Source organism: Adiantum capillus-veneris, chromosome 1 (assembly GCF_014529385.1).
Source record: "Adiantum capillus-veneris isolate H3 chromosome 1, ASM1452938v2, whole genome shotgun sequence".
Lineage (NCBI taxonomy): Eukaryota > Viridiplantae > Streptophyta > Polypodiopsida > Polypodiales > Pteridaceae > Adiantum > Adiantum capillus-veneris.
Genome location: NC_140931.1, coordinates 47,111,350 through 47,127,850, shown reverse-complemented (window position 1 = coordinate 47,127,850; position 16,501 = coordinate 47,111,350). Strand labels below are relative to the sequence as shown.

General features: G+C 49.1%; 1 pseudogene across 1 annotated transcript in view; it reads right to left on the bottom strand.

Annotated features, from left to right (window-relative positions):
• Positions 1–593: 593 nt before the first annotated feature.
• The window catches only part of LOC147464666 (protein CHAPERONE-LIKE PROTEIN OF POR1, chloroplastic-like), a 28,173-nt pseudogene continuing 12,265 nt past the window's right edge, over positions 594–16,501 (bottom strand). Inside the window, exons 3-5 of the transcript XR_015188604.1 lie at positions 1,616–1,998; positions 1,441–1,512; positions 594–1,039 (exon numbers count right to left, since the gene is read on the bottom strand). The product of XR_015188604.1 is annotated as a protein CHAPERONE-LIKE PROTEIN OF POR1, chloroplastic-like (transcript). The remainder of the gene's footprint in view (positions 1,040–1,440; positions 1,513–1,615; positions 1,999–16,501) is intronic.

Sequence of the window (16,501 nt, the reverse complement as noted above, 5' to 3'; positions counted from 1 at the left end):
ACAAGTGTTGAACTCCACCTGTTACTCAAGACGGAACATAGCGGGAGGTCACCTGATATTTACTTATCACATGGGTTCAATAGAAGGATATTTTTTAATTTCAAAAAATTGCCACATCTTCATTTACAAAGGGGTATAGCTTCAAAAAGAAATACGGATTGAACACAAAAAGGGTGTGCTATATTCACAAAAAAATCACAGGTAAGGAATTTTTATGATACCCTTTGAACGCATGAGATATAGGAGTTCTACATAGAGTGAGCGCCCGAGAGAGGTAACTGGGATCCATACAGCAATTGACAAGAAAATCCTAATTGCAAATTTAATCATGGATTGATTCATGTCAAATGAAGGTGTATCTTTAGGGGGAAGTGTTAGGTGTGTGCTTTGAGAATAATAGGACAAGCAAAAGAGAATACCACCACCAAAAAGGAAGCCACTACTAACTGCACTTCCCATTAGAGCCTTGAAGATTGTAAACAAATTTTCAAGTCCACAAGATTTAAACCAGTCCTCACCGCTCAGTACTACAAAAGCAGTCATTAGCTGACACTCTGCTTGGAATTCGATAGAAATCCCTCCCAAAACGGTCATTCAAGTGACAATCACTACTTCATAGAGCATGCTTTCTTTTGAACAAATCCCGATACATATTGATATTCACCACTAATGGGTACATTACAAAAATGTCGATCGGGTAAATTGGCTAGTGTGACAGAAATAGTAATGGTGCATTAAAAAGGAAGAAAAGCTCTATCTACTCTAGAAAGTGTGTTACTGAAACATTTAACGGACATCCTTTTGAGCACAGGCATAGATGAGTGCTAGAGCCACCACTTGCAAGTCCAGCCTTTTGAGGCCCGGGTATACAATATCTATAAGGTGTCCTTACTTCAAGAAAGTACATGCAACCCACATGAATACATATGATATCAGTGCCGTTATGATTTCTAGGCTCCAATTCGGAGGCAGTAAAGCCATTGGCACGACAGGTACAATGAAGGAGCCAACCAACCATCCCACAACAAGCCCGCCGAATCTGAAACCACAGACATGCTCAATTAGATCAAATGCTTGATGAATCAGAGAAACTTATTATATATATACATATACACACACACACACACAGAAAAGTTCTGAGCGTACAAATTATAAGAGAGGCTAAAACACACAAGCAAGGCAACACAAGAAAACAGATGAAGAAGAAAAACTACATGACCTGATATGTTTCTAAACAAAAATAAGATTTGAAAAAAGAAAACCATTATTCACTTGAAAATCCTTTTAGAAGAGGCTTATGTAAAATAAGTTAGAGAAGCTTGCTTGACTGAAACTGTGAAACAAGTATTCTACTCTAAACAACAGACACGGCAACACAAACAAACAACAAAAGAACGAATTCTTTCATATCAACTGTGAATAAACACTTCGAATGCTTACCCAAGCATGAAGGACAATGCTTTTGAGCCTATAATTAAGAAGATACACACATCCTGCTAGAGAAACAGCCACCTGCAGATAATTCGATTCTTAAGAGCAGTCTCACAATCATCTTTGATTAGAATAAAGCTCAACAATGTTTGTAAAATGCTCTTTCATATGGTGGTTGCATAACCTGAAATGCGGGGCCCCCCTCGGCTGGATTCATCACACTCCACACTCCCATAAGTCCAAAAAAGGCCGCCCTCTGTAGTATAATTTGAGAAGGTGGAACTTCAAAAATATTCAGAATTCTTTTCACCCACGGAGGTGATTCTTCAACTTTCTTTTTAAGGTTGCTCTTAAGATTGATTTTTGATTTTTTCCTTGCTCGGAAGCTTTCCATGATGATTTTGTCATGAGCTGCCTCAACAGCTTCCCTACTTCGTTCATGATGTGCATATTGTTCAGCAAGAAAGTTGCGAGCTGATTGAATCTCTTCCTCGGATGCATCCCGAGTAACCCCTAAAACTTTGTGTGGATCTCGCACATAGATTCTCGGGAATACAGCTGTATATCCTGCAAAAAAAATCATTGGAATATCAAGAAAAATTGTTCATGCCAGGTTTCTTCAGCTGTCACAGAAATCACAAGGCACCATAAAAGACGTCATTCCTTTTGCATGGGACCAATTCTGACATACAGAAATACCTGCACTTTTCTAGTTGGAGTGGGAACCAAAAACAGCCAACATTGGTACAAGGTCAAAAAATGAAAAAATGAAGTTGTAGCTCGAACAGAAGCATTTGCAAAGGGCATTAACAATTAAACTTCTCCTAAGATCAAACCCATTTGCTATAGTTTTGAAATAATAATTGTTTGTTTTGATTGGTTCGCCCCATTCGGTCCATGCTCATTCCAGTAGTAGAAAGCAGGTATCAGGATTGTTTGTAGATAGCGAAACCATTAAGGCACTCGCTGGCAAACCATTTGGAAACTTACTGAACTGCTAGCTTGTGTAAGGATGGCTACTTATTTAGTGAAAGAGAGGCAGAGACCATCAGTGTAATCACCTGTCAAGCGGATGATCAACCCGAACTCACAAACTGCAATTGCAAGACTGAGCAGAACAATATAAATGACACTTGAAGACACTAGACAACACGAGAGAAGCGTACTTACCCTCCACAGAGTATTGGCCCTCTAAGTCGAGCGCCCCATGTTGTATATCTTTACATATCATCTCAAGAGTTTTTACAATTGTTTGTGTGACCGTGCAAGCTGATCTCAATTACATCTAGCACTAGAGCCCTTAATTTATGGGAATGTAGCCTCAAAAGCGACTCAAAAATCATTTGCTAAAATTAATTTTAGGTCAACAGTTGTCAACTAAATGGTTGCACAAAAGCTTCTCCCTGATAAATATCAGCCATGTACAATAGTGCTACATAAGCATGCTGCAGCCATGTCTTAGTTCATACAATCCATGACTTGCAGAGGTTTTTGGGTTGCATTTCACTAACGCCTACGCCCAGAGAAAGTCCCTTTGTTTTTCCATTTTCCTGCTGCTTCACCACGTGTTAGTGCCACGTCATTGCTTGTCACCTATCCCTCTCTTAACGAAGAGTACTTTAAGAGTTTTTGTCCCCTCGATTACACCCACATACTCAAAAAATAAACCACATTGTTACCAGTTACTACCCGATGCAATCATGCATACAAATTCAATCTTTTGGACATAAACCCTTTTGATGAAGAGAGAATCCTGCAATAATTCATCTCCAAATACAGATATTGTCACGTGCACATTGCACTTGAGGACAAGCTACTGCTAGAGGTCAGCATCAGTCTTAGTTATCTTAGGATCTAGCTTGGCACTTTGTGAGCCTCTAGCAGGACATGCATGATCAAGTAGGTCATTGTCACAAGACGGGCACCACGTGCCAATAGAAAAGAGCAGACTGAGCAGACTTTTAGCACTTCAATAACAACTGAACTGAGAGAGAGAGAGAGAGAGAGAGAGAGAGAGAGAGAGAGAGAGACGACACGCGACACAGAGTGGCGGAATTCCACCCCAAAGAGTATTGGCCTTGGCGCCCCTTTCGGTATTTCTTTATATTGCATCAACAAAGTACAAGCCGGTACTCCAGACTCTACACCTTCTCCAGGAAGCATGCCAGAGAATGAGCCCTTAGCACATATTTAAAGGCCCTAGGCCCCAAAAGCAGTTTACAGTAAAAAGCCTTCAAACTCAAAAGCATTTGGTCCAAAAGCAAAGCCAAAAAACTGCCAGCGTAAATCACGGAAATCCATATAGCTGCCACGTCATCAGCTAGCGCAAAACGCGAAAATCCGTACAACCTGCCACGTCATCATGCCAGCACAATTTTCGGAAATCTACCACGTCATCAATTTTGCGTGTGTGCGGGTCCTGCTTTATTTTAATCCTTTATGTCACTTGGGGCCCTATCGGACGGGGTCCCCATAAGTTGATAGGACTTCTTCTGTTACTTGTTCTTCTTAGGGTTTAGGCCCCTCGGCCAGCATTTGCAAGTTGGCTCCATCCTTTAGGCTTTGACACGTCAGCAATTTGTGACATCTCCCCTTCTCAAGGTTAGATCAAAACGTACGTACTGATCCGTTCCGTACCGTACGAACGTTCTGTACGGATCCGTACCATACGGAACGATCCATACGCCGTTTTTTTTTTTTTTGGGCGGGGTGTGGAAAGCCCGTACAATGTTGATTTAAAATAAAAATCCAAATCTCTTGCAATAGTTACACAGTATATGGTTGTCTTGTAAAACGTGTCTTTGAATGTCTCTATAAGTTGTTGGCTTCTCTCTTGTTTTTTATTGAAAATGTCCTAGAAAATTTAGTAATTTGCGGTTTTTTTACAAGAGTACGTATTTTTACGTACGTAAAATTTTTTCCTATACGGAACAACGTACAGTACATACATATACGCCATGTACAGTACATTTGGTACCACCTTGCCCCTTCTTGAAGGAGAGTAATCGTCCGCGATTACAGCATATCTGCAAAACAACTCAAGTTAGCTCAAAAATTTCCGAGGGACAATTAGTTTGCTCTTTTTATTAAGGAGTTAGCTTCTCCTTTCTGCTCTTTTGATCAAGGAGTTAGCTTCTCCTTTCGTCCAGATCGGAACTCTTGATATTCCGGCGTAGTAAAATTAGCTATCACACCCAGACCGTACTGATCTTCCACGGGTGTCTTGATGCACTAAAAAATTACATACCCAAGCAATCTCATCCAATTAGGAATATTCAGTAGCTGGCACATCACAATGCAACACAAATGCTTACATATGCATGTTACAAGACATAGAAACATAAAGCCGTTGAACACTCCTCCCGCATAACCTAACAAGGTCCGAGCCGGGAGATATTCAACGACTCCCTCATCACTCCTCCCGCATAACCTAAAAAGGTACGGGCCGGGAGATATAGAGACCTTTTACAACCAAACGCCCCCCCAAACCGCAGCCTGCGTCATTTGGAGGTGCTGAGAGTAACCACTGCTCATCTTCTTAACACTCCTCTCGTATAACCATCCAGGTTCCGGCCGGGAGTCACAACAACAATTATTTTACAAGCATTCAACCAAACGCTCCCCAGACATCGGCCTGCGTCGTTCGGAGGTTTTCTAGCATACAACATAACGCTCCCCAGGCATCGACCTGCGCCATTCCGAGGTCAAACAATACCAAAACAGTATTTCTCACTTCTCCACCCGGGAGTAAAATCACCAATCATTGAAACCAGTATTAAAACCAGAGTTAAACAATTCAAATCGGCACCAAGACAGGTTTAAAACAGATAGCATCCATTTCAAACAAATTCCAAACAGGATCACCAAACAAGTTCTCAAACAGATTCTCACACAAAATTCAAACTTAAAAAGCAATCTCGACATCAATCGAGCTCGAAAAGTCGACTGACTTTCCATCCTAAAACCTGCACCAAAAAAATTAGGGTTAGGTTCATTCCATAGGGTCGTAGCCGAGCACAGCATGGTCCATCAGCTCTTGGACAAACAGTGTTTCTTTGGCGACAATGGTAGTCCCAAGATAGCAATCACACGAAGCTCTCAGATTGATAGCATCACGCTCGCTACTGCTGCTCGTCCCCCCCTTTGCTGCGCCATCGCTACCCTCTCCCCTCCCCCCCCCCCCCCTCCCGCTGCCCCTGCGCGCTGCCGCCCGCCCGCTACCCCCCCTGTTCTCGCGCTGCCCCAAAGGCTGCCCGCTGCCCTCCTCTCGCGCTGCCATCTCCACCCCACCCCCCCGCTCGCTGCCGCTTGTGCACCCGCACATTCCTGGCTGCCCACTTCACCCTCGCCGTCCCCCCATCCCCCCCCCCCCCGTCCTCTTTTGCTCCCGAAGGTTTTCTGCACCTGGCTCGGCAACGCTTTCTCTTCGGACAAGTGCTTGGCGTACTCGTTCGCAGATTTTCTTCATCGCCCGCTTCTTCGACTCAGCAGTAGACACAGATGGAGGCTCCAGATCCACCTCAGAGGGACTCGCCTGAAGCCCCCTCGCCCGACCCCGCTGAGCCCACCATTCGACTTGCTCTTACGCCGGCAGAGCAAGCGAGCTTTGCCACAGAGGTAGAACGCTTGCAGGCGACTTCTGTCATCTGCAAGGTTCTCGGCACTCGTCCCAGCAGAGGAGAGCTGCGAGATCTTCTCCAAGCCCGCCTCCTCGCAGAGGTGGGCAAGATCTTGGATGTCCAGATTCTCGGACGGGGGTACTACCAGATTGAGTTCGAGACTTCCGAGATGGCCTCCAAGGTCATAGCTATGAGTCCATTGGCCATCCGAGCAGCACGCGTCCACTTTCGACAGTGGCGACATGGTTTTGACCCGTCTTCGGATGTGCTAGTAGAGGAGGCGGACATCCCCATTTCAGTCTGCTTTCCGGGTTTACGGAGGGAGTACCTTCCACTTCTCTCCAGGATTGGCTCCGCCATCGGAACTGTCCTGGAGACACCTCGTACGGCAGCATCAGTAGCTGCCAAGGCGGCTGGCATCCCTTCAGTTCGAGTTTTGGTCAGAGATACCCACACGCTCCCGAAGGTCATCCTTCTGCCTCGGGTGAGTGGGGGTTGGTTTAGACAGAGTGTGGAGTACTCGGGTCTCCCGAACCAGTGTTTCATTTGCAGACAGATGGGCCACCTAGCGAAGGCCTGTCCACGGAGGAGACCACGACCCGCACCGCAGCCTCAGCCCCAGCCTGCCAAGGCTGGGCCGCAGCCACAGCCAGCGACGCAGAGCACAGATCCAGCGCCACCCTCCGAGCCTGGGGCTCCAGCGGAGGAGGGGTGGCAGCAGGCCTGTGGCCGTCGACGCCAGGGGCCACAGCGACAGCCTGGCACTCCGAGTGGCCCCCAGGTGCCTACTCAGCAGCAGTGGGTTCCCACGGGGAACCGCTTTGGTCCTCTTGAGCAGGAGGAGCCCCTACGCCAGCCTCCACCTCCGCTTCACCCTCGCCAGCCGCTCCGCCTTCCGATCTCCCCTCCTCCTCCTCATGCCCTCCCCCGCCCTCTGCTACCGCTCACTCCCCACCTCGCCCCCCCCATGTCTCTGCCGCCCCACCCCGATTCTCCTCTCCCCCGCCCCCCCCAGCCCCTTCTCCCCCTCCTCCTGCTTCAGTACCACAGTCAGCTCTGGAGACTGGACCCTTGCCGGCGGCCAAGAGATCTCTTGGCAGCGCCTTCGCCACGAGTCGCCTAGCGAGAGAGGGTCAGCCCTTCTTGCGGCCCCCACTGCAGATTCAGACATCTCCTCTTGCAGCTATCCCTTGTGGTTTGACGAGCTTTGACCTCCGACGCCGCTGGGATTTCTTCGATTACGAGTTTACTCGTTTTCTTGGCGATTCCGCAGCAGACCACGAGGCAGCCTGCTTCAGAGTCCACGCTTTGTTCCTCGCCGCTAGGGGGACAGAGGCCTTGGACTCAGCAGTTGGTTTCTCCTTCCCCCTCTGTGGCAGGACTGAGACAGAGTGGTCCCTCGACTCAATGGTGGGATGGTTGCATACACAGGTTCTCGAGTTCTCTCACCACATGGGAGAACTTGGCGTTACAGATCTGCTGCAGACTTTGTGGCCACTGGCCAAGTTTGCGGTGACACCCCCAGATTCAGCAGGATGTAGACACATTGTGGTGTACCTTTTTGCTGATACGCAGTGTTTGCCTTGCTATGTATTCATTCATGAGGACTCCTGGACAGAGGAGGTTGCTTTACGCACGGCTCGCTCTACTTGGGCTTGGACCAGGCACTCACTGCAGTCTCGCCTATCTAGAGGACGCTCGGATGCGGATTACTCCCCATCCAAGCCTGCTTCGAAGATAGCTCGTCTTGCTGCTGCGGCAGCATCTGTTCTCTCTCGCTCCCCATGAGGATCGTCTCGTGGAACGTGCAGGGACTAGGTGGGCCCCAGTTTCAGCGACAGCAGGGCCGATTGCGTCAGGAGCTTCAGCGATGCCTTGTGGGAGGAGAGATTGATCTCCTTATGCTTCAGGAGCACCATTTGTCTGAGAGCCGCATTCGGCGATGTGGTCAGATTTTGCGTGGACGCTATGATACCTTTTGGTCAGCTGCTTTTGGACCTGGAGGCATCCAGGGTGAGGTATGTATGACTATTGCGGACTCATTACAGCAGGCCATTGTGGGCAGAGGGATTATTGTACCAGGCAGGGCTCAGTGGATTACTATGCAGGTTCAGGGTAGCCTTGTGGGTTTCCTGAACATCTATGCGCCCAATGTGGCGAGTGCTCATGCAGAGTTTTGGTCACAGATTGTTGAGTCTTTGCCACAGGTTGACCAGTGGTGTGTAGGAGGGGACTTCAACATGTTGGAGGACCCTTCTGACAGAATCGGAGGTAGCCATGCTACTGTGCATGGAGTCGAGTTAGCAGCTTGGGAGAGTTTTTGTATGACGTTGAGGGTCTCGGATACATGGCAGCATTCTGGCTTTGTGAGGCCTCCAGAGAGTCTTACCTTCTCTAGATCGGACCGCCGAGTGGGAGGAGTGAATCTATCGCGCATAGATCGCTTCTACACTAGTGACCACTTCAGTGACTTGGGGGGATCAGTGGGCATCCTGGCAGGGACATCCTTCTCGGACCATGCACCAGTGATCCTCACAGTGGCAGACAGGCAGAGGAGTGGGAGCACGATGCTTCGCATCCCAGAGCGGGTCTTGTTGGACTCAGCACTCAGAGAGAGGGTCGAGGCTCTATGGACAGAGGGCATGGACAGCCAGGCTCCACCTGCAGACAGAGTGGCCTCAGGCCTAGCTCAGCTCAGCCTCTTCTTTCTTCAGGAGTCTTTGGCTCGACGGGCTGCAGCGAGAGAGGAGGAGGAGCGTCTCAGACGAGGCATTGCTTCACTACAGAGGATGCAGGAGCAGCATCCAGACAGTCCATGGTTGGAGGAGCAGCTCCAGCAGGCTCGACAGGAGCTTGCTTGCACAGAGAAGAGGCGCCATGAGTTTGCCTTCCACCGGCATGCATCTCAGTGGACTCAGGTGGGTGACAGAGTGACAGATGTTTTTTTTGAGACAGTGGGACCTCGGCACTCGCATGCCAAGGTCAATCAGTTGAGGAGACCCGATGGGTCAGTTGTTTGCGAGCCAGAGGATATGCGTGCAGTTGCTACTGACTTTTACCGTGAGCTACTGTCGGCTGTGCCAGAGTCAGAGAGACAGGATGCATGCAGGGAGCAGGTTTGGGCACAGATGCCTTGTCTTGTGACTAAGGAGATGCGGCAGAGGCTTGAGTTGCCTCTTCAGCTTGAGGAGCTGCACACGGCTCTTAGGGCCCTCCCTCATGGTAGCTGTCCAGGTGAGGATGGGCTGACTCCCAGCTTCTTCTTGGAGTACTGGGACCTGCTTGGCCCAGATCTTTGTAGTGCCTTTCAGTACATTCTGCACACAGGAGTGATGCCGGATAGCATGAGTGAGGGCCTGATTTACCTCATTCCAAAGGAGGGTGGCTCCTTGGATGAGATTCGACAGTGGCGTCCCATCACCATTCTCAACTCAGCCTACAAAATTCTTGCTAAGGCTCTGAGTTTGAGGATTCAGCCACTCTTGGAGAGCCTTATACATGGGACTCAGACAGGTTTTGTCAAGGAACGCAGTATCCTTGACAACATCTTCACTTTTTGGGAGGCTTCTGCCCTTGCACGGCTCCGTGGGGAGGACCTTGTGATTCTTCTTCTCGATTTTGAGAAGGCATACGACAGAGTTGACTGGGACTTTCTAGAGGGCACGCTACGTAGGATGGGCTTCTCAGAGGCTTGGATCAGAGGGGTGTCAGCTTTGTACAGACACGCCCACAGTCAGGTGCTTTTGGCAGGAGGTAGAGGTGAGCGCTTCATGCTCACACGATCGGTCAGACAGGGTTGTCCTCTTGCCCCCTTTCTCTTTCTGTTCTATGCGGAGGCGATGAGCAGATTTTTGGTGTCACAGCAGGTTGGTTTGAGGGGCTTAGCACTCCCTATACGGGGAGATAAGCTTCTGGACGTTGAGTTTGCCGACGACTCAGCCTTATACTTAGAGGGCCAAGAGGCCAATTTACACAGATGTGGGCAGGCTTTGGAGACCTTCTGCTGTGCATCGGGCGCACTGATCAACTGGAGAAAGCCAGTGGCTTTCTCAGTTGGTAGTGCTCCTGTGCCAGATTGGATGCCAGGAGAGGGTTTCAGGTGGATTCCTCCAGGGACTGCAGTTCGGTACTTGGGTTGTCAGGTTGGTTTGGACTTGTCCCCCGAGCAGCAGATTGCTCCTCTTCTCCTGTCCATCAGGAGAAAGCTGTTACATTGGAGCTCAGCACGACTTTCGCTGGCTGGTAGAGTAGTAGTTGCCAACTAGGTGTTGTTGGCGACTATGTGGTACATCACTTCTTGCTGGATCTTCTCGAGTTCTTGTATCAGCCAGGTAGAGAGGCTGATCAGGAACTTCCTTTGGTCTGGTCGCGACACTCAGATTGCCCGAACCAAGGTGGCTTGGTCGGTCATCACACTTCCTTGTTCTCAGGGGGGGCTTGGGATCATTGATCCAGCACAGCAGAGCAGAGCCCTTCTTGGGAAGTTCGTCGTCAGAGGACTTCTGCCAGGCGAGGAGCCCTGGAAGGAGTTCTTGTTGCAGAGGCTTCGTGCCAGGGTGCCTCAGGCAGGAGGCCCTTGGCAACCTTCGACCGGATGGATCTTTACAGAGTTGCGCCGAGTTGGTTTGAGCAGGAGACTGGAGGACCGATTCGCTGTGAGTTTGCTTCGGTCTTGGGAGCTATTGCGGCGTGGCCTAGAGCAGCGACAGCCGACGTGCACGGAGGAGCGCCTACGGCAGCCCCTCGTCTGGAACCCCATGGTTAGCACTCAGAGAGGCCACTTGGTTGGGAGTAGGCCTCATGTTTCTTGGGGTCCCATGGCAGCAGGTCCAGCGCGCTCTCTAGGTGACTGGCTAGAGTTCACAGGTTTGTCAGAGGAGGTGCAGGTTGTCCAGCTACAGGGCATGAGAGGGGTTCAGAGCATGTGTCAGGACATCTCAGAGTCAGTTCCAGCTGATTGGCTCACGCCTCTCGAGCCAGTAGCACCCCGGTGGATGGGAGCCTTCACACGACTGGAGGTTCTCATTTCAGTCAGGGCTTGCTCAGAGACTGTCCCAGCCCTGTTCTTCGAGCTTCAGGGTGGGGGACGTTTACAGAGAGTTGCAATAGAGACCCCACAGGTAGCAGAGTGTTGTTTCCAGAGGATCCGAGTTGTGGGCATCTGTGGGAGGACTTGCGTCATAGACCCTGACCCAGCAGCTCTTGAGACAGGACACTGGAGGCTATGGGCTTGGGAGTGCTGTCCACTGGCACGAGTACAGTGGGATCCTGGTGAGTGGCTATGGAGGGACCCATTCTCTTCTGCAGACCGCCCAGGAGTCCCTTTCTTTCAGTACACTGTTCGGCTTGGACGTCATATACTTGCAGCACAGAGAGAGGCCCGCCCCGCTGCAGCACGTCATTGGCAGGAGGAGGGTCTCACAGTTGAGTTCTTGGCAGCTTTTTGGCAGAGGCTGTGGGACTCCAGACAGCCGAGGCACGTCACCTTGTTCTAGTGGTTGGTTGCACACAGAGCCACAGCAGTAGGGAGCTGGCTTGTACATTGTGGTCTCTCGGCCGCATGTACAGCCTGTGACCAGTTGGTGGAGAGTCAGCGACACTGTCTTTGGGACTGTCCCTCGGCCCAGCAGGTGTGGCTACGAGTTCTTCGGCTGATGCCTGCCCTCTCCACGGCTCGACAGTACACTTGGGGGGCGGCGGCTTGGTCCACCCTCACGGGCCCGGCACTTCAGTTTGAGCTATCTTCCACCAGCAGGATGATAGTGATACAGGGGGGTCGACCTACACTCCAGCCTGCTACAGACCTTACTCCACAGGAGTGGAGCAGTGAGAGAGAGGAGTGTTGGGAGCTCATCAGCGGCCTAGCTCTCTGGTTCATCTGGCGGGCCCGTTGTTTCCGCATCTTTGAGGCTCGCCTTGTACCACCAACAGAGACTGTTCGTGACTTTTGGCTAGAGCTGATCCATACTCTCAGAGGACAGCTTGAGGGACTACAGGGCAGCTCCGACCGCATGCAGGAGCGTCGCGAGGCTTTCCTTCGTCTCTGGCGCCCTGGGCCGTTTTACTCCATGGTCCAGGGGGTGCTCAGATGGCACTACTGTCCACCTGTGTGGCTTTTCCCTCCTCCCATCTCTTGATTTAGCCCCATTGTATATATGCTGTTTTTTCATTGGGAGAGTCTCCCCATCATGTTTGTTGTAGCCCTCTCTTGCAGAGGTGGATGTAGCCCTATGGGCAGCTTTCATTAACTAATAGAAGGATCTCTTTCTCGGAAAAAAAAAAAAAGATAGCAATCACACTAAGCCTCCAAGGTCATCTGCTCGAAAAGACATCTATTGAGAGATGTCAAGAAATTTCAAGATATAATCTGCTTGGGTACCATGGCAAGCATTTCAGGATACCCCACTCTGCCAAAAGTTGCACTCTGAAGGAAGATGTCAGAAACCATAGAACTTCGAGCAAAAATTTTCTTGAAAGCTTGCCAAGTCCTTGGAGTGTGCTGCTTGGTAGCTGTAGACATCAACATCTGCATGGCACTGCTTTTGAGAAAAACAGTGACTTGAAACAAATCTTGGATCCTTCTCTTGCAAGTGATATTAATGGCTTATGCCCTGTAAGACATCAGCGGTGAAGACGGGAGCGCGCCTGTTGCTAGTTGGACTATTTTCTTATTTTTAATGATTAAATCTCTTTTTTAGGATATTTTATTATGTGCACTAAGAACTGTTAAAAAGATTGTAGCTACAGGAACTGCCATCAGGAACGGACAACTCTGATGTGTCATTTGATGGGTGACGGTAAACATCGCAAAGGAGTTTCCGTAAGTTCGGTGGAAAGGGCCGGGTTACGAGTGCCTCTGATGCGTCACATGATGGGTGACGGGTGCATCAGTAAGGGGGCATCCCGTATGCTAAGGAGGAAATCCGAACTGAGTAAGAAAATACGCGTAAGAACACAAGCAAAAGAATAAAGATGGGTTCAATGAAGCTTTTTGCGAAAAGCAAGAACAGTCGCGGGAGGACAGATGTTTTCCCGCGAGGAGTCTGTGTTTGCATTGCATCTGTGTCGTGTCCTGCACCCAGGGACGCCTGGAATGTGTCCGTGTAGCATTGTTTTCACTAACTGAGTGAGTTTTTAAAGTTTGAACAAGTTCACACTTTATTTTATAAAGTGACCGGTCACTTTTATTAATATAATAAAGCAGGCAAGGCTCTTATAGAAAAAGCCAACGCTAAAACCAACGCAGGGGGGGCTGAATTGCGATCTCTCTCTCTCTCTCCTCTCTCTAGAAAATGCAATTTTCTCTCTCCTCTCTCTAGGAGCGCCAAGCTCTACTTTTGGACCCCTATTCCTGCCGGGTGTCAGACCCTATAAAAGGGTAGCCAGCGTTTCAGTTTGGAGGAGCCGGAAGCAGCAGGAAGTGCAAGCGCTGGGATTCTGAAGCAAAGACTGGCGACGGAATTTGCAAGTGCTCGCGTGACGACTAAGTACGGAGGTTGATTCTCCGAGCAAGGAGCGACAGGTATAAGGTGTTGATACGCATTGAGAATTGCTGCTTTGTGTGGTTTGTTTTGCAGGAATCTCTCGTCTCAAGGGAAGGCCCTTCACGGGAAGTACGGCTTCACGCCTAAGTCCCTTACGGGAAAGTACGGCTTCGCGCTTAAGTCCCTCACGGGAAGGAACGGCCTTGTGCCCAAGCCCTTTACGGGAAAGCACGACCTTAGGGTCTAAGACTACAGAACGGAAGGGTTTCCTCGGGTTCTCGTGCCTGTATAAGAATTCTCCCTGAATAAAAGAATACTCTGAACGGGGGGGGGGGACCAGGGGATGTTCCGGTCCCCAATACTGTGTCGATCTTCTCCCTTCTCTCATGTTTTTCAAAGAATTATAATTTTCAGATTTTCTAAGTGCTCGTGTACGCTCCCGTTTTGTGACAGCGCCCGATGCGCGATGAAGTAAGGGTGGGAGTGGCTAATAAGTCCGGGTTGGAGGGCGAAGATACCTGGAATAAAATTCCAATAGCTCTGTTTGCTTTTTTGTAGGACCGGTATGCTTTCAGAAGAGCACACGCCTGATGCTTTGATACCACTGTCACAAGACGGGCACCACGTGCCAATAGAAAAGAACAGACTAAGCAGACTTTTAGCACTTCAATAACAACTGAACTGGAGAGAGAGAGAGAGAGAGAGAGAGAGAGAGAGACGACACGCAACACAGAGTGGCGGAATTCCACCCCAAAGAGTATTGGCCCCAAACCTTGGCACCCCTTTCGGTATTTCTTTATATTGCATCAACAAAGTACAAGCCAGTACTCCAGACTCCGCACCTTCTCCAAGAAGCATGCCAGAGAATGAGCCCTTAGCACATATTTAAAGGCCCTAGGCCCCAAAAGCAGTTTACAGTAAAAAGCCTTCAAACTCAAAAGCATCTGGTCCAAAAGCAAAGCCAAAAAGCTGCCATCGTAAATCACGGAAATCCGTACAGCTGCCACATCATCAATCAGCAAGTTGGGTCACTGGATCATATTCAAAAGCCTGTTAAGGCTCGAGCACACGTGATTCATACTGCACGGTCAATGGAAACACCTGCACACTTGACAGAGAACATGCAATCTCCACAACCTATGCCTAAGGTGCAAGAACAGGTGGCTGAGATGCCAGTCTTTCAAGCTGTGCCAGTTGAGCCCGCCACCTTTCAACAGCCTATAGTTGGTTCTAATAGGCAGGGAAGCAACCTACAGGCTATGCAACAGGTCTTCCCACCACCTTCAGTACACCCTGGCTATTTTGGAGGTGGATCGGTATTCCATAGCATGGCTGGTCATGCACCTGGAAATCAGTTCTACACGCCAGGAACAATGTTCGGGAGTGCTCAAACGATGATGCCCAACCCCATGTATGGTGTCACGGGCATGCTACCAGGGTTTCAGAGCACTCAGAGCCAATTTGGGATGCCACAAGCAAATTTTGGTATGGCTGGAATTACAAATCAGCAGCCAAATATGGCGTTTCCAGGTAAACTTAATTGCGGTCAGGGAACACCAATGAACCCTAATAATGTTCCCATGTTTCAGTCACTTCCATATGACAATTTAACGCCGCTGGAGAGGCCAACTCCGTACAAAGAAGGTGGCAAAGGTGTGTCATTCACGACCTTTACAGGGTTTGATGACAGGAAGAAGGCTCTCTCATTCCTCCAGCAGTTTGACAAGGCCTATGCAGGGGGAAACTTTACAGAGGCTTCAAAGGTCCGCAAGGCAGCCACTTTCTTGACAGGGAATGCAGGACAATGGTGGACAACTTTATTGCTTCAAGGGCAAGCTCCGTCCACATGGATTTACTTCAAACAGATTTTTGCTGTAGCATGGTTATCTGATGACTTTGAAGCAGATGTCATGACAGAATGGCACCAGCTTAATGCTGCCACTTGCAGAAATCTGGATGATTACAATCGAAAGTTTTGGAAAGCTCTACTTCCAGTAACTTCCTATAGGTTTCTGCCATTGACAAAACAGATTGAAAAATACTGTTGTGGCCACCCAAAGGATTGAGAAAATACTGCACGAAGACCAAAGTCACTACTTTGACGCAGCTCATCGAGGTAGCAAACGCTGGCAATGGTTTGCTCAAGGGAGAAGATTGTGAATTTAACACTGGCGTCAAGGCAGGATCAGGCAAGAAAAATTCAGCCAAGAAGCACGTTCCCAATGAGGCTCCGAAAGGGACTCAGGAGTCAGCCAATGCAGGGAAAGATAAAGCTACGGCTGAATCAGAAAAGGGACCAGCAAAGAAATGGAAAAGACGTTTTCCTCGCAAGTCAAAAGAGCAAAAGAAGGTCCTGAGGACAGAGAACAAATGCTTTATTTGTGAGCAGCCTGGCCACATTGCTTACAATTGTCCTACAAAGAAAAGGCCAGCTGATTCTGAAGACAAGGAGGACAGGAAAGGAAAGAAGCCCATGGCTTGTCTAGTGCCAGATATGGTGGGTGACAAGCCAAATTCAGATGCAAGTGAGCTTTGCAGAGCATGGGGAAAGGTCAGGGATCAAACAGTGCTTATCTTCTTTGTCCCAGGGGCCAAAGCCAACTTTATTTCCCCAGAATTGGCTTCAAAGTTGGGAATCAGACCTGAAGAGATGGGGTATACAGCAGAGGCAGGTTTGGCATGTCCTGGCCATACAGAGGCTGTGACGCCCATCATTGGAAAGGTGCGCCTACATATCCAGTCCTATGTAGATGCTGAAGAATTTTATATCATGCCACTGGACGGATGTGATGTGTTGTTAGGTATTCCTTGGTTGTTTCGTGTACAGGGAATCATGGATGCCTACAACAAAAAGATCACTGTACAGAGCAGGGGAAAGACTCACATTCCGGATGTAAAGCTTAGAGGGGAGTCTATTCCCACTGTATCAGCTTCTGCTATTACTTCTGTAATGAAAAAGCATCTTTC